Here is a 23,419-nt window from a genome sequence, read left to right on the forward strand (position 1 = left end):
ATTAAATACAAGAATATTGTACATTAAAATTGAACAAACTTAAAAGCAGCAGACCAGCATTGTCATGATGACTGATACGTGGTTGTCTCTGTTAGTGGGAGGTAAGGAAAGTTTATAATAATAGTAATTTTTTTCCTCCTCTAAGTGGAACTTGAAATTATTTCCCTGAGCCCTACCAGGACAGTTTCAGGTGATCTAAAAATGCCAAATTCTGCCTAGTTTTACTAGGGATCTTCAACACTTGAAAAGCTGACATATGCCTATTTGTGGAAGTAGAGGCTCAGCTGCAATTCAGCAGTTTTGGCCCAAATAATCCTTGTGTCTTAGCTGGAGTATTTGCTTTCATGTCAAGAACCATGCTGCTGCCAGTCAAACCTTTCAGGGTTTTATTTTTTTAATTTTTTTTTTTTTTTTTTTTTTTTTTAGCTGAGAACCTTTTTTTTTTTGCATTTTGCTCTTACTGGACTAGTTTAGTTTCTGAGTTCTGCATATGTAAAGAAGTCAAATATTACAGCTGGAAACTGTGAGATCAGCCTTGTCACTGCTCCGGCCTCCCATTTACCATGAAAACAAACACAGTTCTCTTCTCATGTCTGCCAGCAGGAAGGGGGTGGGGAGGCAGGCAGAAAGGCAGAGGAAAGCTTTTTCTTCAAAAAGGAAGAAGGTCAACTATTTTGGGAAACCAAAAGCTCTCAGCAATTAGGAGAATTCTCTGCTCAGTGATTAGAGAAGTCTGCAGACAAGCAGCAATTGCTGCAAACAGTAGAGTCTTGAAGATGAACCAGAGGTAAATGCATCTCTTTGCCTTTGCAGAAACATGTCCTTGCAGAGGATGAAGTGAATAATGCAACATGTTTTGTAGCAACAGTTAAATTTTGATACAGAATCTACAAATCTGTGTGCTGGGTCAATCAGTTCTTCAGGTACAGTCAGTCAGCTGATGTGCTAAGGCAAGGACTTCATGACTGATTTCTACTGCCTGCTTTTGACATCTCTGTGGGACTCACTGTGTTTCTTTAGGCTGTATCCACCTAGGACAGGAAAAGAAACAGACCTTGGAGAAACTCTTACCCACACGATGCAAAACAATGAAAATTTTTAATTCAAAACTTTAAAAAAAATTAAATTCTAAAGCTGGGAAGTGCTGTTATTGCCTGAAGAAACTGCAGAATAACTTTTTAATGAGGCTTTGTTTTGGAGCCCTTGAGTTAGCCCCACATCTTGCCATGAATTCAGTGTCTCTGCACTCTTCTGGCAGGCAGACCCTCAAAGGAGTCCACACAGAAAATTGCAGACATGTTCCTCATTACTCTCTTGAATATGTTTGTGAGTGTCCATAATTTCTTTAGGTTTCATGTCATTCCAATCAACAGTTGGAAAACTAGTACAGGGTAGATTCTAAAAGCTTATTTTTGAAATAAGTTATTAAGTCTTCTGCTAGTTTCCATACAATGGAAGTTCTCTCACTTTTTAAAGACATTTTCCCAAAGCCTGATACTTTTTGTTCAATAGATTTTTTTCTCTGTAGATGCATTACTTTTCTCTGCCTAGAGCTGTAATTTGCTCCCTTCATTCTTGGTGTTTACATTGCAAATACTACCAGGCTGCTATTTACAGTCCTTTCTCTGAGACCTCTTAGATGTGTTATAAATATGTTTATACAGAAAATTAAATAGTAATCTATTACAAAGCATTGCTTGGCTCAGAAACTGCACTAGTTTTCATCATCTGGTTCTGGTAATCTGATGCTCAGCTGACTGTAGTATTCCATGTAGGATCATATGGGAACTGTATTAACTGCTAAAATGTCCAGTCTGCATTATCTCCAGATGCATGTGTGCATTCAGCACAGTTGTATTGATCTTTGCAGCTGTGCTGCTAGCTGTTGTTTATTGCCTGTCTGCAATCCCTCCTAGGTGTCCTTTGTTCTTCATTCCTTGAGTTCTTCATCTGCTTGTGGACATACATGAGGACATCCTTCCAGATGGAGCCAACCTTTGTGCAGTCCTCTAGTGGCTGTGCCTCTTTTTTGTTCGGCAGTGTCTGTGGAAAGAATGTTTCCACTTCCCCACATCCTTTAGGAAGAGCTGTAACACAGAATGAGTTTGGCTTTCCTTCTCTCTGTGCTTTCAGTGAGGGTTTAGCAGAATGTGTGGTCAGGAGATTCAGATCACAGTGCTCAAAGTGCCTTTCCCCTGGGTACTTCAATGTCCTGGTACCTCATCCTGGAAGGCACAGAGTCCACAGCACCAGTAGGGACTTCATAGCCTGTGTCTTAACTGGAGCTCCTCCTGCAGAAGTTGTGATTTTCTCAGCTGCTGGAGGAACTATTTCCTTGCTCCATCTCAAGGATAAAATAACTCCTGCTCAGAATGTGCTCTAATAGAGCTGTGTGCTGTCTTTATTTCCCTGCAATACTGTGCCTGTTCACTGGCTTCACAGCCAGCTGATGCTGTATTTGGAGAGAAGCACAGTCAGGAAGGGCCAGGAAGAATCCTGAGAGAAAGATCCTTTCCTAGTGTTGGGTGTGCAGTGTCTCCTCAGGCTCTATCTGTAGTAGCCTTCCCCAGTTGTTATAACCATAATTTCTGTTTCAGCCATCACGTTAAGTGAAAGATTTCTTTTGCTTCTGATTTTGTTATAGTATTTCTAACCTTTTCAGACTGTGTTGAGATAATATTTGCAGCATCATTGTATTAAAAGTTTTTTAATGTTTTATTGCTTTCATCAAATATTTAAACATAGATTGTATTTTAAATTTTATTTTATTTTAATTAAAAATTCATATGTCTTCTGTAGCATTTTGTTGCCAATAGTAGCATGGAATGGAGGGGGTGAAAGTATTTAGGAGACCTGATGTGTCCATCTTCTGAGATGGCTGTTCCATTCTGCCAGGTCTCTCTGAGATCACATCCCCTCATTGCAGAGTTAGAATACTTTGAATGCTACAGGGAGGGAAGGAGGAGGGGGAGATTTTGGCCAACAGTCAGAAGGTTGCCTCAAGTCTTTAATCTGACAATGCTCGTGCCTCTCCTGTGCTGATCACAAGATCACTAAATTGTCTAGGAAGACAATTAATGAGGTTGATACTAGCCACAAAATTTTCTGCCACATGTTGAGATTACTGTGCACTTGTCAATTCCTACATAATGAGTTTAAATTACCAGTTCATTGGGATGCATAGTTATTCTGCTTTGGAATAATTCTCTTATTTTTTGGGTGTCTTTGTGGATGGGACTGGTACTTTCTGTATCTAGGAATAATAGTGGACAGAGTACTGCACTGGAGTACTAGGAATACTACTGGAAGGCCTTGGAGAAGAGCTAGCCAAAGGTTTAAAAATGGCTATTACTATAACCCAAAACATTTATTCTTTCATTGCTCATCCTCTCTTCTCAGATGTCATCCTATGAATGCAGTATGACACATCAAAAAAACCCAGTGAAGCTGTCCAACAAATATTTGCTCACAGTAGGTGCATGATTCATGAGGTGGTGTTCTGCCAGCATACAGACATGTTTTTTTGTCCTGTTTATTATTAACTACTTGGAATCTTATAAACTTCTCTAATATTGCACTTCTGCAGTGTTTATTTTGGAGAATACAGATTTTCCTTTATTTTAGGTGCTATGAACAATGCAGTATCATGAATCACTATGCCATAGGGACTGGTATAGTTTTCAATAGAAGTCACTGGCATCCATAAGTTTTTTCCTCACTAATGGGTGGGAGTCTTAGTGTGGGTTTTCTTACCATGGCCTAGGAAGGTTCATGGTGTAAGTCTAAGACAGCTCAATCCTAAGTTCCAAGTAGCAAAAGTAAAATGCATTTTGCCTACACTTAAAGGTCTAAATTTGACTTTAGATGCCCATGAGTCATTTTCTTTTTTAGCTTTCTTTTTTCATTAATAGCAAAAACCTGTGTCCAGAGAGTGATTCATCTGAACTATGTAAACTACCTAAATTAGGTTGGAATAATTCATCTCTGATAGCCCCTAATGTTTTTCTGATGAATAAGGTGCAGGAATCCTAGCTGAGATTTAGAGGCTATACCCAGCTTTCACATAGGTAAAAGCAGATGGGATGAATCTGCCAGCAAAGACAGCTGTAGCATTCAAATAAATATCAACTCTGCTGCTCAAATACCTTCCACTACTCTGACGTGGAGTGAGACTTAGGGAGGAATGAACTGACATATACCACTGACATGCTTTTTAGCTCATATTTTTGAGGAATGTAGAAGGATTTAATTAAAAATATAGCTCTGAATGAGCCACATTCAACAGAAGAAGTAACAAACTATATAACTCATTGACTAGTTGCACTAAATTAATGTGATTGACTTGGAATGTAGAATAATATAGGGCCACAAGTTTTGGGATAGTTCTTATATTACTGCTTTTAGAATGTGCAGAAGCTTCAGTTTAGAAGACATTTAAGGGAAAATTTCTGGTTTAGAAAACAAGACTGAAACTTTACCAGGGAATAGGAGGTTGCTGTGCTGTGCATCTGTCCTGATGAAAATCCTTGCATTGAACTGTAATGGATGGTGCTGAAAAACTGAGTGGAGCAAACTGGTGAAAATAGCTATTTTTACTACTTTCACCACAGTGCCTTCCACCAGTCACCCAGATTTCTGAAATCCATTTTTTTTTTTTTTTGGCTGTAGGGCAATGTTTTCTGAAATTGAAGTTAGACCTTTTGAACATGTTCTAATCGTGTTTTGGTGTTTAGGTACTGAAATAAATTATCTTCCTTCAGTAACAATTTTACAAGGGTCCATGTTCCTGTCTCTCTGTAACTGCTGCTGAAGTCAATGGTACTATTCAGAAAACAGTTTCTTGCAAAGGGTTTGTTTCAGAACAATTTTCTTCACTCTGGTTTGTAGGGTCATAACTTTCTTCACAACTAACATAACTTTCTTACTCATGTGAACATCTAAGTTGGTTAATTTCTGTTTTCCATAGGAGTATTTTAAAAGCACGAATGGTCTCATTCTCTTCTCTCTTCAGAGCAATGCTGACATGATTTCTGTTTGGTAGTAGTGCCAATGCCACCAGGCCCAGGAACATCATCATAGGCCTTGTTCAAATTCAGGCAAATTCAAGCATATCAGGCAAGATTTCAAGTATTAGCTAACATTGTATTATAACTCTTGCAGCTAATTAACAATTTGTTCAAAATTTACTCCAGAACTTGTATTCAGATCTTGAAAAATTTGTTGGTTGTATGCAATAGCTGTGTTTTTGTGTTTTCTTTTGCTATACAAAGGCAACAAAATCTTTAGCAAATTACTGTTTCATGTAGATTTGTTGGCATTTTTTGCAAAGCATGTGCCACATAATGAGTCATTAAGACTTCAAAGTTTAATGCACTGGAGAGAGAAAAGAAACCAAATTATGTAAGACCTTGGAGCAATAAATATTTCATTTTGCTTCTGGTGTGACGTTCAGTGACTGTAAGTTACAAACCAGGATTCCTATTCTTTGCTTGTGCAGCTGCTGCTTTTACATGTTTCATTCACAGTGCTTTTTCATGAAGCAGCAAGCTGACACTTGCCATGTTTTCAGTTCAGTTTTCTCAGAGCTCTAGGTTGGGACAACATAGCCTATGAACAGAATTTGAAGCTGTGAGTTATGTTTGACTTCTGTAGGCATAGGTCCAAAATAAGTATAGCTCTGTGGTGTTTTGATCTGAAAAAATGCAGAGCATTTTAAAGAGAGGTTGGTACTGTTAGCCCTATTTTACAGATATAAAAACTGAAGCAGGTTTTGTATGGCCTGTGACCTTCAGTCAGTTAAACAGTATTGTCTGGTTTTCACTGAGAGCTCATGGAAACAGGACTCATGAGGTTTTTGAAGTGGCTTTGGGATTTGAGGTCTGAGTCATGATAGGCAGTTCCTGTGTTTTGTTTAATGTCTAAGGTGTTATTTCTAACATATTCTTACAGCTAGATCTTAAACCTGTAGCACTTGGCTGCTGTCACTGATTCTCTCATTGATTTGGGAAGATGGTCAATGTTTCTGTGCCTCAAAGTGATATAGATTAATTATAGATGTCAGCTTCACTGCAAGAATTAATTAATGTTTGGAGATACTAAAGTGAAAAGAACCTTGATTATCATTTTTCCATCCATGTTTAATATTAATAAGTCTAAGTGTTCTTTCTACTGACACAAAGGGTAATCTTCCTCCACACATACAACTCAAGACTTGTTAGATCACAAATTAATGGGGCAGAAGAACTTGTGATCTTTGGCTAACAGAATTGAAGACTGAATTTTTGAAAACAAACTGTGCCTGATAACTTTTATTAGTTTCTTTCTAGAATTCATCATTTCAACTTGAGGAAGCTATGATTGACAAGCAAACAAAATCCCTGAAATTTAAGGTAAAATGAAGAAAAAATTATTTTTAAATGTAAGAAAATTATTTGAAAATTAACTGTGTCTGATAGAATAATAGAACTTTCTCTTGCTGTTTTAGAAATAACTTTTATATTCTTCAATTTTTATTTCCTTTATTTCAAGATATGTAATGAAATGCATTGAGATTTACATACAGGTATTTTATCAGTCAGTCTAAATATGCTTTGAAGGTTCTTAAGGAATAAGGTACTTTTCCAGTACCTTCTAAATCCTTACTTTAAAATTAGATTTATTTTGCCCAGGTATCCTGACTCCAAGTGTCTGTGTTGAAGTCTGCTGAAAGACATGGGAATCTTTTCACTGACTATCATGGATCAAACCTCCCAAAGATACTTTAGCCTAAAATTTGTGTTTACCTAGATACAATGATATGAATAAATTTTCATTCTTCCTTTAAGAATGAGCTGTTTGTTAAGTATGTTAGCAGCTACACTGGAAAACATAAGGAAGCACAATTTAACAGTGTTTTGAGTTCAAGCCTCCATTTTGACAAGATATTTGGTACATTTTACAGACATTTTACAGTAATTCTAACTCTATTCCAATTTTATTTAAATTTATTTCTTCTGCTTAAATTTAACCAAGGAAGTAGATTTATTGACTAATATTTATGCATCCATGTACTGGCAAAAAACTCCCTAGAATCCACATTGAAAGAGCTGTCCTGCATTATTTCCTCTTTATGCATTCTAATTTAGATCCCTTAAATACTTACATGCTCTTATCCATGTGCCTGATTGATTTTAATGACATAAAAGTGGCAGAGTGGCTGCAAATGAAATTCCTCACTCAGGAAGTCAACCAATAATTATTTCTGTGAAAAATGGCAGAATTTTCCTGAAGAGCGCTCCAAATGATTCCATCAGGAGTAAACACATTTTTGGGAGAAAGGTTGCCCTGAAATTTAGATCTTTACTCTTCAGAAGTGCATTGTGATGAATATATTTTTATTGTCAACCCAGTGTTTCTTTTGTGTTTGCCAAAGAAATGAGGTTTTTCCAAATGATAAGCAAGGAAAAACAGCTTGTTTCAGAGGTATGGGAGGGGCAAAGATATGTTTCCTCTATTTTTCTTTTCCTCTAGCAAAAGCCAGTGAAGGGGCTTAGGGAAGACTCCCCTTAAGAAAAAAGCAGAGATCATTGTGAGGGAGGGAGAAGAGACTGAGGGAAAGCAATAAGTGCTGCCACTGGAGAGGGCCAAGACAGCTGAATCAGGGTGATAGAGACTTTTCAGCATCAGAAACAATTGCTCCAGCAAGAACAGCATGGGAGTTCATGAAATGTTTTTGAACTCGGATTCCTGATAGGAGCTCATTACATAACTTGTGCTTTGTGAGTGCTGGCAACTGGCAATCTACAGAAAGACACAGCCAGAAGCAATGTGCTCAGCTGCTTGCTTTTTTTTTTTTTTTTTTTTTTAAATCATGTATATCTGGGCCAAGAATTAAACAGACGAGCCTATCTTTACCCTTCCCCCTGCCCCCTGCATCAGCAGAAGCCTGGTTTTCATCACAGCTTAATAAACAAAACCTTCTATCATTTTTCTCTGCTTCCCACAGCCTTTTGGTAGGAGTTAACAATGCTCAGAGTCAACATTGCCATAGTGCTTGAAATGTCTCTGCATGTTTGTTCACTTGAAAGAGCTGTGGGGATGGGATTAGAGAAGGGCTTTCAATCCACCAGTGCATACAACCTCAAAAACTTTGGGATGGTTTTGACCACATTTGGTTTGACAAAAATCTGTTGGGGAACTGTCTTGATTATAGTCTTTTATAATAACAATGATTTTTTAAAAAAGAGCCTGTGTTATATATTCAACTGTCTCCTGAAGTGATTATTTGTATCATATGCTGTTAAGGAAATATGTCTAAATGCTGAGGAATTCCAATTAAGCAGGCTCAGCTGGAACAAATAGCCATAGGATTTCACAATACTGTTCTGAAATTATTGGCAGGCCCAGAAGCTGGGGAAATTCTTGAATTTTGGGGTTTTACCATTATGGGCATAGCCACTAAATCTTACTTATTTGTTTTCAAATGAATGGGTTTGTAGACTGTGTGATTTCACAATTGCTGTCAGTGGTTGTTCCTCTTTCTTACTTTCTCTTCCATCTGTCCTAAAAAAAGATGAAATTTTAGTCAAGCAAGCAGAAACTCTTCCACATTTCTAAGAGAAGTGTTTATAGGACTAAACATCATAGAATTTCCTTGGGGTCAGATGGGTTATTTATGATAAAAAACTGTGGTTATTTTCTTTGGAGGTAGAGGCAATTCTGTGAGCCCTTAAGGGGAACCACATTGTAGGTATTTACTGAATCTGTGAAAATTTAACAGTAAAATCACCTAATAAGTTCTGCTGAAATATATCATTTTGTGTGTAGTACGCTCATCAAAAAGTAAGTTAAAACTTTTCTGTGTTGTGTAACTCGAATTCCCTGTTTATATGATAAACACTTCTCTGTTTTGTTTTCTAAGGGCCATCGTTCTCTGCCTGCTAAGAAAAATGGCAGTAACAAACCAGGGAGGAACAGCCTTCTCTGGCTCTTTGTTTTCACTCTGCTGGGTGAACACATGCATTTTTTTTCTCCTTTGCTTTTCCTCTCTTCTCCTTTTGAGAGAAAGGAAACCATTTTTCTGTTGCACTAAGGAAAAGTGATTGAAAAGTGGAAGCCCATACTTTTTAGCAAGCGGAGATCTGTTTTCAGTGTGATGTTTGGTGAAAGGAAGCTCTGGAGCTGCAGGCCAGCTGCCAGGAATGTCTGATTTCCTTTCCACCCACTCCTGTGATCCTCCCTTTTGGCAGTGATTACCAATGACCACAGCTGTCATGCTAGGTCATGGTAAGCTGTCAAGCAAGGTAGTACATGAGATCTACGAGGCCCAGGCCTTGATCTGAAGAACTAGATCTTAAGCTGAGTCTGGTGTCAGCTAGCATGTGAACATAGCGCAGCAAGCAGCGCCGGGATGACCTCGGCTTGTCGTTCCGGTTCCTCGAGGAGATGGCAGCTCTGCACAGCCCCTGATGTCCTGAAGCATCAGGAGGGGTTTTAATTTAGCCAGAGCAGACGACTGTCAGCAATGGACAAGTCCTTCCAGCCAGCTGAAATGAGCAATAAGCACTTTGTGTGGCTCTCACCCAACAAGTGTGTAATAATAGAGGCCAAACCCCGTAACCAGTGATCAGACCAGCAGCATTCAGGTGGTTGTGCTGCATACAGCACTGTGTGGGTGACCAACTGCTGACATTATGGATGTGACTGGCAGTCACCACAGAATTGCAGGCTTCAGAAAATGATGGGTACTTTTGTCAGGGACGTTACTTCTATAAATAGGACTTGCACCCTACGTAAGGCAGTATTTTGTTAAGCTTCACGTGTTCAGTGCCAAGTGCATAAATGTCTTCTGAAGAGGTAATATTTTACTACTGTTTATGCTGTTATGCTGGGTTCAGAATGCACTTTTTGCTGCAGCATCTGTTCTTCTTCTAGTAGCATATTAAATAACGTGACTAAAATCCATTAGGTGCTTGCTCTGTATGCCCTCCTCCAGAGGGGGAGGCATCGTGATGAAGTGTTTGTTTTCAAAACATAAAAGAAAAGGTTGCTTTCTTTTTCCCAGAGAGAAAAAAGGTCAACACTAGAGGGACAGAAGGTCATAAATGCTGTGATTGTCCATTGTTTCTGTGGGAGTTTATTGCCGCTTTAGGCTGGCACAGCCAAGGAACTTGCCTTCAAAATAGCCTCAGGATATGTGTATATAGGTGATGCTGATTCCCTTTGGTTCTCATTTAAAATGACAGGGTCTGATACCTGAGGTCTTGCTCCAGTTGGAGGATGATCACCTTAGTGAGTTCCAGGTGAATTTCATTTGGTACGATTTACTCCAGAACAGCAAACGTAATTCCAGTCCTTTTGCTCTTTGTTCTCACAAAACACCTATGGCCTTTGAACAAATCTTACATAAAATTGAATTTGACTTTATTAAGCTCTTACACAAAGGTGGTAGAAAATTCCAGGAACCCTCTGGACGAGAGCCACTTTCTTTACTGATTTCTCCTAGCCAAAAAAGGCAACTAATGACTACTTTCACAAGGCTGGGGAATCCACAGCTACAGCTAAGAGAGGTAAAAAAATTGTCATAAATAAACAAGTCTGTCCACAAACCCTTCCTCAGGAAACCAGCATGGGAAGCACAGACATTTAGAATGACAATCCAGCATGTTTTGCCAAAGAGAGACTTTCCAAAACAGCTGTAGAAATGGTTGCAGTTTCCTTGAATGTCCCTTTTAATAGCATTATAGCCCCAACTGTTTATATGTTAATCTAATTGTTTTCTTGCTGTCAGCTGTATCTATTGCCATTGCATAAAGTTGTTAGCCTGTGTAAGTCACCCTTGAGAGGGAGTGACAGGCTTCAATAAATGCTGCTATGCATGAACCCAGCTACCTTCCAGTCTCTGTTCCTTCAGGTACAGTCGGTTTGGAGGCTGGGACAGAAGCTGCTGTTCTGTCTCCCTGCAGGATACCACATTTGCTTCATTTGTTCAGAAAGCTTTTCATAACTGTCCTATGTCTGGAGCACTCAGGAGTGAATATGCTTCTTCTCTTTGCCTAATGGTTGAACTCCCCATGGAAGAGGAGGTATTTAAATAACCGTGTTGCCATGTAGAGTATCTCATGATTTCAATCCTCAGAGTCCCTGAGCTATCTGAGCACATATTTATAATCAGCTTGATGAAGGCTCTCCCTGGCTATTTATCAGCTGTGAGCCTATGTTTCCATTTCACAAGTGCAACACTATAACTTAAGAATATGGTATGTCCTGTTGTTTGCTGAATTGTTTAATTTTTTTTTTTTTTTGTCTCCAAGAACAGAAAGTTCCCAGCATAGGACAAATCTTCTTTGTGTAATAAATACACGTATATTTTTTTCTTATTGCTTTGCTGAGCTGGACTGTGGAACATAGTTGCTGAGATGCAAAAGAATTTCTGTGTCTGGCCCTCACTGCCATGTTAGAGGGTTTAGCTCTAAATATATTTGCAACTGGCAGGACCTGTGTCCATACTGTTCAACTCTTCTACACTCAAAACTCCCAAATTGACTTTTGGAAGCAATCTCTGGCCTATGCTAACTGACTTCTGACCTGTGTCTAGGAGTTATGTTCAACCTGGCACTCTCCCAAATGCTAGCTGACCTGCACTACATCTGTGTCAGGGCTGCTCCACCACTTTGATAGGAAGGACATTGCTTAACCTGCAAGACTATGCACAGTTCTTAGCCATAAACAGGCTCATCTGTACTGGGTAAAGGGAAGATTCAAGTCCCTTAAGTGAGACTCAGATTCCTGAATTTTAGAGCAGGTTGAAAGTTTGCAAGGCTGGTTGTAGTCATCATGATTTCTGAAAGCCCAGAGACACAATTTTGTAAATAATTTCTTTTTAAGTAGTATTTAAAGTACTTAAGTACTCAGAATAATACCATTTTGACACAGATTGTCCTGGCAAGGTGAAAGAAGCATCAGAAGTCACAAAATGGGCTTCCCTGATTTGACACCTGAAGGTTTGGGTTTGGTGGTTCTGTTCATGGTGACAGAGGTGGTTTGAGCACAGAAATATGCAGCTGTGGCTGCTTCCATTTGGGAGTGTGGATAGTGCTGGTGGTGCAACACTGAGCTGTGTGTCAGAGCTGCCACCCAAATGTTCAGGGCTGTATCTTTCACCTCAGATAAGAACAACTGAGGCATACCTGGAAGTACTCTGGGGTTTTCTGCTGGGTGAGGTATACATGGATTTGGGATCCTAAGGGCACTGTGGGTGTAAGATTCCGATTGCCTGTTCCCTACAGAAGTCTTCTGTCCTCTGAGCTAAAACTTAATGTGAATGGTGATATTAACACTGGTTTCTTGGAACAAAGAAGTGAGCTTGACCTAAAAAGCCTCACCCAAAGGGATGTGTGAAGGCTTTGAGCACAGAAGGCGTTAGAGTATTTCCTGTGATGAACAGTGGGTTTAAAGAAGGTCTGTGGCTTAGGGAAATGATGTTTTCCTGACACACTCCTCCATTTAGTGTTTCCTTCAGCAGCTTGGCCGGCTGATGGATCCCATCTCCATTGCACCTGTGTGATCACACAGGGGCTGCCACCTGGGCTGAGAGCTGCCAGCCTGCCCTGGCAGCCGTGCCCAGCAGAGAGTGAGATAACAGCACCACGGGTCCCACTGGAACACAGGCAGCACTGACCAGGGAAGTGAGGGCAGGTGTCTGGTGTCCTCAGTAGTGCATGAGGCTGTATGCTCCAGGGTACATCATCATCTTGCTGTAAATAAAAAATGGTGCTTTGAAGTGATGACTGCTCTTCTGGTCAAAGCTTATATCCTGTTGTCAGCAGTAGCTCCACTGACTATCAGAGAATACTGAAGACACACTTTTTGAAGGCTGAAAACTGACTTGTGTTAGATAATTGGAAATGAGTCTCAATACTCAGTTTCGAAAGTTTAGATTTACAGTTTTAAAACAAATCCTCTCACTTCCAGAAAAATATTTTATGTGAAAGGAGACTTAATTAAAAATTGTGTTTAAGAACAACAGAAACAGTTGTGAAATGTGGATTGACTCAGAATTTTTAAGGATGTGCTAAAAGAGTGAAGAAAAAGACCAGCTGTTAAAAGTGCATAAAATTCATCCTGTTTGCTGTCCAAATAGGAATTTAACTGAACTGAAATGGATATAAATTTCTGTTCAGGCCTACTTCAGCTGGTTCACATCCTATCCTACCTAGGATAGGACTTGAACTAGATTAAAGAGAAAATAATGTAACACTTTGTGAAGAAAAGAATTCTGCTAGGGTGTAGGACTGAATGAGAAATGACTGGATTCCTCATGAAGGAGTCATCAGTCATGAAGCTTTATTTTTGTGTGTGCTCTCAAGAGACCAGGCAGATCTAATCTGTGAGGAGCTGGCTGCTGACTCAGGCTGCTGGGGGAAGGCGTGGAAGGACAGCCAGGGAAATCTCTGACCTTCACTTTGCTGCTGACTGCCACTTGGGGTTTTCCTGCCTGGAAAAGTGGCAGTGGGTTGGGGTAGCTGGGGAGGAAACAGAGACCAGGACCATTGACCTCAATCTAAATAGAATACAGAAAAAGACAATAAACTCCAGGAGGAAAAACACAGGATTGATTTACCTAGGAGGAAGTGAGAATATTAAATTCTTTCAAGTAACTTCAGGAGGTGCAATAGAGGAAATCTATTGAAAACACGCAGAGTAGACATCTGTCTCTAGCCAGGGATTCCTATGGCACACAGAAGTGATAGATATCTACTATACAACTAATTAAATCTGTGAGTACTGTGGGATTACTGCAGAGAGTGAGAGACCTTTGTGCTGTCACTCCTCCTTTTATAAAACATGGGAAGGCCAGACTTTAAGAGTGGGCAGGTTACAAATAGTAACTTACAGAATCATGCTGCACAGAAAATCTTTGTTTCTTTTCCCATTACAGTGTTATATTACATTGACTCTGGTTTCCATGTACCAGAAACATGTATCATATCCTTATCATATCCTTAGGCTCTTAGACACAGAGATCAATTAACATATGTCAAGGGAAATTCTTACACTTCTACTGCACTTGGCTGACTGACAGTAGCTACATCTATAGAGAGAACAAAGCACCAGAAGTTAGGAATTGTGTCCTGTCTCATGATGAAGATGAAATAACAGAAAGTATTCTATTTCTCTCCAGTCCGTTGAGTTTGATGTTTTTATAAATCTTTGCCTAGACTAAATTTTCATACATTTTGAACATGAAAAAAATAGAATTTCTGTCTTTTATAAGATATGCATTCATTAAGAAGGAAGCTAGAAAACCATGTTTAGAGTAATTCCTTCTATGACAGAGAGGCAAAAAGAACAACTTATTTCCCCCAGCTCCACAATCTAAACTGTAACAACACAATTCTATAATTAAAGTGAAAATAACTTTGTCTTAATTGATGCCATATTGCCAGGTAATTGCAATCCTGTTTGTTTGTGTGCCTGGGACATTGTGTTCAGGCTCAGTGCTGTGAAAGAAAATCCAGTAAAAAGTTTATTTTGCAATATTGAACGTAGTTCTTATTTCAAAGAAAATAATAAATTTTGTCAAATCAACAGTTATGACTAAGTGGGCTCAAGTACAAGACAAACAGTAAAATTGTTTGGTTGCAAACCACTTAATTTTTTTCCTTAAGTACCTTGAGAGCAAGTTTCCTCAGAATCTACCCTGTACCATATGAGCAAAGGAAAAACATACCTACAACTTACTATGAGTGTGTCTCACCACATCATACTTTAACACATCTTTTCTTTATTCCCTATATTAATAAGTGACTGAACACATGGAAATGCACCTTACTATATGAATATTTGCTTGATGTTAACTGTGTAGAACAATGGCTTGGTAAAAGAATCAGGTAGGTTTAATGCTTTGTTGGCTGGCCCAGAATGAAAGTGGAGTTTAACATTTTATTTGTTGCTTGTTCATTGTATATCTACATGATGTGTTTGGACAGCCTAATTCTCATTCTCATAATTAAAGAATTCCTGAGTGAGAGAACACTTTTGGTAAAGGAGCAGAATTCGATCACTAGAGGAGATTTGATTTATGTGAGTTGTTGTCTCTCTGATATTGGATGTCTCCAATCTTAATTTAGGAAGATCAGGATATCAAATGCATAGGGATTTTGTAACAAGTACTTTAGATTCAGGTACACTGTGGATTTAAATTTTCTGCCCTTCTAATACCTTTAGAGTTGAGTTAGTCTATTTGTTGGGTCTAGTAAATGGTTAAACTTAACTTTCTGAAAATGTGCAGGTCACAAGTGATAGTATGACCAATTGAAAAGTCTTTGGAAGGTTCTCTTATTTAGAGAATATAAAGTTATTTTTCACCTCTGACTTATCTTGACTCTAAGTCTTCATTCAAATGAGCACCAGCTGGTAGGAATATTTCTGTAATTGCAGAGTGACATAATAAATAGGGCTGAGAAATCTCTAAAGCTGTTCCTGTTCCATTTCAGATGGGCACTCTGGCAGCGTTTGCTGTATAAGGGAGTCTTCATCAGCTAATGGCAGACTCACTGCTCAGTAGCAGTGTGGCAGACCTGTGCTCACATGAGGCTGGAGAGCTTTTGGAAAAGTCGTGCTCCAGCAGGGCATGTTCCCTGCAGCAGGATCTAAGAGGATATGGGGAGAATGTTTGGTGTTGTGTCTGGCTTAAGAAATACACAAATCAATATACAAAAGGAAACTTTGTGCTCTGTTGGTATCTACTTCCAGTATGAAATGAGAAAGTAGGAGTGCATGTCAAGCCTCATGGCAGTCTTTTGTGTTTGCCTTTCATGCTGTGCAGGTAGAAATATACAGCCTTAATGTGTAATTTGTATGTTTTCAACCTGCTCTGTATTTCAAATGGTGAATGAAGAACTGTGTTGCAGGCAAATTCTGGAGAAGGTAAAAACAAGACAAGCAAACACTAGAGGTGAACCAGGTAGAGGATTTCATATTATGGGGCTGAGAAGCTACTGCAGACACATAACTGGAACTGTGGGTTGGGTACTGTGTACATGACCAGCACTTCCAACATTATTTTATTCTTTTTAAAGCCACTGGTGCTGCTGGACAAACTGTGTGGAGTACATTCACTTTTATTTTTGGTTGTTGTAACTTTTTCCTTTAGATAATCTAAAATTAAATACCCTGTGAATTCAGTGACAAAAGCTCAGATAGCTGTGTATGTAAAAGAAACCTCCTTGTAAACTCCCACTACCACAGAGCATCACTGGCACTTGCTGTGGGATGTTTGGTCTGCTGACAGACTGGAACAGGACAGGGAGTACATGGGGACTTACTGGAATACATCCCAAGAGTAATGGCTTATAAAGACTTGCAATAAATAATAAATGCCCAAGGTAATATTCTTTCTAATGAACATTTTAATGGTTTCTTTTCCCCAGTAGGGGACTTTCAGACTTCTTAATAGAGGCACAGAATGAACCCTTTGTGCTGCGGCTGTCTCTCTCCATCACTTTTTGTTTTCTTCTCGCCTGTCCCTTATTGCTGGCTGCCACTGCTTCACTCTGCCTCCAGCTGTGAGGCCAAAGTTTACAGTGTCCTCAAAACCTGCTCTTTGTTTTCTTTGGTTGGGGTAAGGCTTGGTGAGGGACAAAGCAAAGTGCCTCCCTGCCCACTGGAATGCTCTGGGCAGCATTCCTGCGCCTCAGCCCTGCTCCCTGCACCAAGCATGAGCTGGGAGCAGAAGAGCCCAGCCTGTGTCTGCAGTAAGACAGGCTGCCCTCGGTGAAATTAGCTGGTTAAGGTTTTACACCATCAACACAGGCAAACTTCAGACATTTTCACATGGAAGCAATTGTATTGTTCTCCAGTGCACCCATGCTCTCTGCTTAGCTCATCTTTTTCTTAAGATTCTTTGCTAGATGATGGATTCTTTCTTTTTCTCCCATGTTTTGCCTAAAGGTTTTATAGGCAACCTTCATGATGGAAAACAACCTCATGTTCTGCCCTAGTGATTTACAATAACAGCAAGTATGGATATTAGTTTCCTATCAAAGTGTTTTGGGTTAAAATTCAGCCCTGCTGTGAGATTATGCCTAGCCAACTTTAAATAGTTAAGAATTGTATTTTTAACTGGAGTTTGAATATTTCCTAAAGGAACCTACAGTCTGGGATGGAGTCCAGATGTACATTCGAGATGGCTAAAATGGAAAGTCCTGATTTTTTATTAGGCATGCCATTCAGAGTGCAAAATGAAGTGTGAGCAAAGAGAGCGTGTTGGCATGGCAACAGCAAGTAAAATTTAATGCAACAGGTTTTGATTCTGACCTGCAAAAGGAACTGTTTGTCCTGGGAGACAGCTTGTAGCCCATAAAAATTTTAAAAGATGGTAACTCGTCCTCACCAAAGGCCAGCAACTGGAGAGCTGGATATCTCATGGGTTTTTAGCTAACAAAAGAATCTAAATATTCTAATGGTTCTTGTTCTGACTTAGATGTGCAAAAAGGAATTGCTTCAATAATGTGTCTATTGCTCACATGATAGCCACCTGCAGGCAACCTCTTAAGTATAGTCTCTCTCTCTGTCATTTTTAATAGCATATGTGGTGCTTGTAAAACTGTAAAACATAATGAGACTGAATATGTCATTGAAAGATACATAAAGTGTCAATAACAGTGATTAAAACTTTGGCTTTAGGAATTCCCATTTCCTAAATCTATGATGAACCCACAATTATGTCCTCACTACGTGTTACAGCTATTCAACTGAAAAGACTGAGAGAAGCAGCAAGTTTGGGAAAGCAAGCTGTTTTCTAGATTAGTTTATTAAATCTGAAACTATGGGCAGATAGCTTAAATGGTACAACTCATGCCAGGTATTTTGTTCTGAAGGATGTGCTCATTTTCCTTTCAAGATTAGCGGCCCTGGATTCCTGAGAGCAGAGCTGGCTGCACAAATCACATTCAAAATACTTGACTGTCTAATTCCATCTGCAGCCACCTCATCTGTCTCCATGGGAAGAAGCAAATTTACAGGAGCAAAAAGAGGAATGAACTACTTTCCAGTGTTTTGATTCACAGGAAGAAGCAAGCGACTCTTTAAGAGTAACTTTGATCTTCCAGGATTTGCAGTTCACCTTCTGGATCAAAGATGCTTGTAGAAGTTTGGCTAAGGGTAAGGGATAATCCAAAATGAAGAACAGATTCTAGACGTGACTCAAGACTCACCTTGGAGAGGGCTTGGGTCACCCTACTGGAAGGCAGACAAGTGCAGGGTAGGCATCTGTGTGCCCTTTGTGACCTAAGAATCCTTGTTTTGCTTTCACCTCACTGCTTGCAGGTGTCTTCATAGAAAAGTGGGCAAAGGCATTTGTGCTTACAAGCCACACATGCACTGCAGGCAATAAAATCTTCCACTGCTCTGTGAGCTAAAACTTCTCCAGTCTTCTGACACACCCCTGCCATGCTCTCACTACAGACAGATTTGAACAGCCCAAGGAAGAACCAAAGCATAGCAGCCTCCTTGTTGCACTGTGACATGTTGTTGGTCAAGACTTGTACGACCTTCTCACAGCATGAATGCTTTCTATACTGCACAAGCATAATTATAAACCACACAAGACTTGAGTTTAGTGCATTTCTGACACTGCGACTGCTGGTCGTGTTTGGAACCTGCATCCTAGTTAATATAGGTCTGACCTGGCCTACCTTAACAGTCTCTTTGTCTGTATATCTAATGCTTTATTTAATTTTAAAAGAAAGGTGTTTAGAATGCTGTGTGGTTGAAAGCTTTCAGTAAAATATGCTAAAAACATGTTGCTTTTTTCCAAATCCTATTGAGAGAAGAAACAACATGAGCGAGGCTGCAAGCAGTGAGTTTCAATGTCTTCTCATGCAGTATGGGTCATGACCTGAAGTCCTTTCTAACCCCATTTTATTTGAGTCTTCCTTTTCTGGTCTGAGGGTTTTGTTTTTTTCCCCAGAAATGCCCATAAGTGAAACTTTGCTGTTTAATGGCATTGCCTAGACCATTTCCCATTGCCTGCTGAAATCAAGGGAAAGCCAGTCTCTTGGAAAGTTTTTTGCAGTGCTGATATTTTTCTGAGAGGTGTATTTTTTCTTGCTGTGTTTTGAATACAGCAGGAACCAGTGGTACTTACACTGGAATAAATTTCATCAGTCTCATGTACTGTAAATTGCTGCCTACTTAAGATTCATCAGGTAGACAGTGCTCTTGGCTTCATCACCCTGGGATGCACCCCAGGAATGCAGTGGCTTAACAATGCATGATAAAAATACTAAAAAGACAATATTCTTTCCTTCTATTTAAAGTATACCATGCAGCACTTCCTTTGGAGGAACAGAGAAGTAATTATCATCATACCACCATTTCCTAGATTAACAACAGGTTATGGGGGTCCAGAGCTGAAGAATTTAGCCTTGTTACCATTTATAGGTTTTCTCTGCATCCTATAATATGCTTTCCCATTAGCTAAAAGTGCCATTTCAGGAAATTGCTTTAAGGCTTGGTTTGATTTGGGGGGGGAAGAGGGGAGGGAAAAACACAGTAGCCCTGTTCTACTGTAGCTCTAGACAGTTACTAAGAAGCAGGTATGCAATTTTTTGATCTGTCAATTATTTTCTATTTATTGTTCAGTAGGATTTCATCTTCAAGAAGTTTCCACAGACCACTGCATCTTAACCTTTTACAGGTAGACAGTAATAGGGTAAAAAAGAGGGAAGGGATAGTAATAAATGATCTCATTACAATTTTCTAGTTTTGCTAGTTGCTAAATTTTATTAGAGAAAGACTGGAATATTAACTCTATTAATATTTATTAATCATAGCTACATGGAAATATATTTGTCTCCAATCTTCAGGACTGGTAATTGTACTGAGATTATTTTCCTTTTGCATTGTGACTGCTCCTGACAGGACCAATCCTGGTCTCAAGTGAAGCAACTGATGGTCCTGTAGGTGCTGTCTAACATGAATTTTTCTAAAAGAACTCAGTAGTTTTGATTTGTGGTTTGAGATGTTTCTGTCTCCAGGTCCATATTTATTGAGTTTTGAAATTCATACATTTCCAAAAAAACAGTCCTGCAGATGAATGTGTTTGGTCTCAATTCCAGTCTCAAGTATAATTACTCTTTTTCTTTTTTTTTTTCCCTATTTTTTATTAACATGTTACTAGATAACATATTATATATATAATATAATATATTACTTTGTGACCTGTTAATAGATAACATGTTCATTAAGAATATGTTATACTTTAAAGTTATGTTTTACTCTAAAGGAAGTATTTTTAATCCTGAATGAATTAGATTACTGGGTGATAGAAATCTGAAAAAGGAAATGCTGGATAAATTTGCAAGTAGAGAACTCCATAAATATCTAATTCTTTGCAGAGACATCACAAATGACACCAGAAGTGAATGGCCAGCAAGGGTCTCATGTGCTATGTGTGAAACCCTTTTTTTTTTTCACTTGAGCATATTAATGTTAATCTGTAATAACTAAATTTTAAAATAGAGTACTCAAAAGAAAATCTTTCCCAAAACAACTTGTGAAGTTCTATTTTCTGTTTTTTAAGCATAATTTCAAAAGTGAAGATGCTCTTCCAGCAACACATTTTGCACAGAATCATCTGCAAACAGAAAATTTCAGTAGTAATTTTGACCAAATGCAATAGATCCTGTAAATACTAATCTACAATTTGATTTATATTCTCATGTGGATCATTAAAACAATTTATTTTAATGGGTTTTTTCCTCTCCTTTTAATACAGAAACCCTCCACACCTAGACATAGAATGACTATTATAACCATTGTTAGGATTAGTGAGAATTTTGTTTTGTTATCTGTGGAGTTGAAGCAGTAGTTATTTATGTATATTGTGCATTTGTATTTTATTTTGCATAAAAGCTAATAATTCAGCCTCTTTATTTTCAAGGGTAATTCTATAAGGTTCTTACATCTAAATGCCTCTTAGTCTTCTACATGACTTGTCATTGGATGAAAAGTACATCATCTATTTTAGCAGTAAATCTGATCAGGGATGTTGTGCCACTCCATTTTTAACTCAATTTTCATTTGACAGATGTGTATTTAGATAGCCCATACCATCTGACTGATGCACAAAACTTATTCCTGCAAAGAAACCATGTGTCTTCTGCACCTTTTCCATCTAGTTTATGCACACATGCAGATAGGGCTGGCTATTCAGAAAATATTGAAATGAAAACGATGACAATTCATTTTATAGCCAGAACAGGGCATGACTGGAGCAAAACAAGTATGCTCCAAAGACTGTGTGCCAGACCTCCTTGTCAAGAGCAGGTGGCTGAGGAGTCAACAATGTGACATAAGTGCTTTGAGTGTGATCCGAAAGAGCAGAGCTGATTCCCTACCACATGGTATCCATGTAGTTTGGGGGGGCCTTTATCCCACATTGAGGCATGGAGACATAAATCAGCACACAGGGATGTTTCTACTATGCTGATCAATGAGATACATCATTTATATGAGATGCATGGTTCTCAAGATTTCTTACAGATGCTGCCCTCATGATAGTGAATATTTGAAGAATATGTTTGGCTGACAAGGAATTCAAAAGTGCTTTTGATTTTTGCATAAAATTAATTTGCATGATATTGCATGCCAATATTTGATTGTCAGCTCATACCCAACGAGAAAATCACCAAAATCCCTCTGAAAAAATTCAAAATGTTCTAAATATTCCTAAGAAAATACAGCACAGCATAGACAGGGGGAATATCTAATAACTTGTTAAATTATGACAAAGTAAACTAGCTTTCTGCTCTGATGAGGTAACAGGTCCACAGGAAAGGCTAAGACTCCAGCTCCTATGTTACTTACATTTTGGGACTCTTTTAAATTATTCTCTCACTGTAAAGCTAAGGAAATGAAGTCTTGTGAGTAAATGCAAAGTTGGATCAAAAGAGAAGCTAGATAATAGTGACCTGATTATATTGTTTAATTGAAATATACTGAGGAGTTTCTACAGGGGATTATTCTCAATTAAATATTGTTAAATATTCTCATGAATTATCTGAATAAAGGAATAATATTCCATGCAGTAAATTTGCATGTGACAGGAGATGGAGTGGTTCTGAACATGTGGAAAGCAGAATTAGAATCCCAAATGATTTTGACAAATTGGAAACATCATCTGAAAAAAATAAGATTAAGTACAATAGGAACAAATGCAAAGTGTTAGGCAGAAATAATCTGCACAGATACAGGATGGGGTAATACAATAGACAGCAGTTCTCTGGAAAAGATCTGGGAATGTGAATCAAATTAAATATGAGTTGATGAATTATTAAAAAGTTAAGTGACCAGCTAGTATGTATATGAAAACCAGAATGCAGCCTGCAGAAGTAATCTAGGAATTTATACTGGTAAGGACTCTGGAGCACTGTAGCCAAGGAGAACTTGAAAAATTGTAGTTATTAAGCACTCAGAAGATGGGAGGGCCAGAGCAGTAATTAAGATGTAAAAGAACCATACTGTTATAAAGAGGAAAGGAGTAATATGTTCTTTTTGTTCATGGCAGACATAATAAGAAAGAACAAGCTAAATTCCACCAGGGGAGAATCAGAATAGTTATTAAGAAAACCTTTGCAAACATAAATATAGCCAAGCCTGGAGAGGTGATGAAGTCACAGTCATTGGGAATGTACATTTGTAACAAGTGACACAAAGATTGATTCTGCCTTGAGGACAAACAAAATGACCTTTTAAAGTACTTTCCAGCTCAACTTCTATAATTTTATATCAAGACAGGAAAAAGTTTTGCTCCTTTGCTTATCTCAAATTGCATGTTCCATGAAGAGATTTAGTGAATCACAGGAAAAAACTTCTAGTCAATGAGAGCAGTACTTGAGTAGAAGAGCTCAATTTTGTGAAGTTATTGCTTAGCATTCATGCTATGTGAATTTTGTTAAACTTATATTGACTTCTACCAGGAAGTATTTTAAGATCACTAGTTCAAGTTAGTATGAGTACAATAACATCAATTGTAGCTTCTGAAGTGATTTGATCTACTCAGGGAATAAGGGTGAGTATTCAGCTAAGTTAGCTCTTACTCAATTGCCCATGGAAAGTTTTTGGAAAAGACAGATGGCTGAATCACACCACCTTTATATATACTCCTGCTGTTTGGAGTTTGGGACTGCAGCTCTCTGGTGGCTGGCAGAGAGCCACAGGAGCAGGGAGCACTGTGTTCTGGGCACTGCTGGGCACTGTGTCCATGACCTGAACTGCATCACTGCTCCCTGCACAATGGGACACACGAGTTGTACAAAGCCTGCTGTCACCTGGGCTTTCTCTTTGGTTATTCCTTCTGTGCAATGCAATGGGGTGATCAAGGGATGAACTGTATCGATTTCATTCCTGTGTCTGTCCATAGCTCTCATGATAG

The 23,419-nt window shown here is 38.7% G+C and overlaps 1 long non-coding RNA gene across 1 annotated transcript in view; it reads left to right on the forward strand.

Annotated features, from left to right (window-relative positions):
- Positions 1 to 706: 706 nt before the first annotated feature.
- The window catches only part of LOC130266632 (uncharacterized), a 30,631-nt gene continuing 7,918 nt past the window's right edge, over positions 707 to 23,419 (forward strand). Inside the window, exons 1-2 of the long non-coding RNA XR_008842930.1 lie at positions 707 to 787; positions 6,327 to 6,389. This is a non-coding gene — a long non-coding RNA (uncharacterized LOC130266632). The remainder of the gene's footprint in view (positions 788 to 6,326; positions 6,390 to 23,419) is intronic.

Source organism: Oenanthe melanoleuca, unplaced genomic scaffold (assembly GCF_029582105.1).
Source record: "Oenanthe melanoleuca isolate GR-GAL-2019-014 unplaced genomic scaffold, OMel1.0 S112, whole genome shotgun sequence".
Lineage (NCBI taxonomy): Eukaryota > Metazoa > Chordata > Aves > Passeriformes > Muscicapidae > Oenanthe > Oenanthe melanoleuca.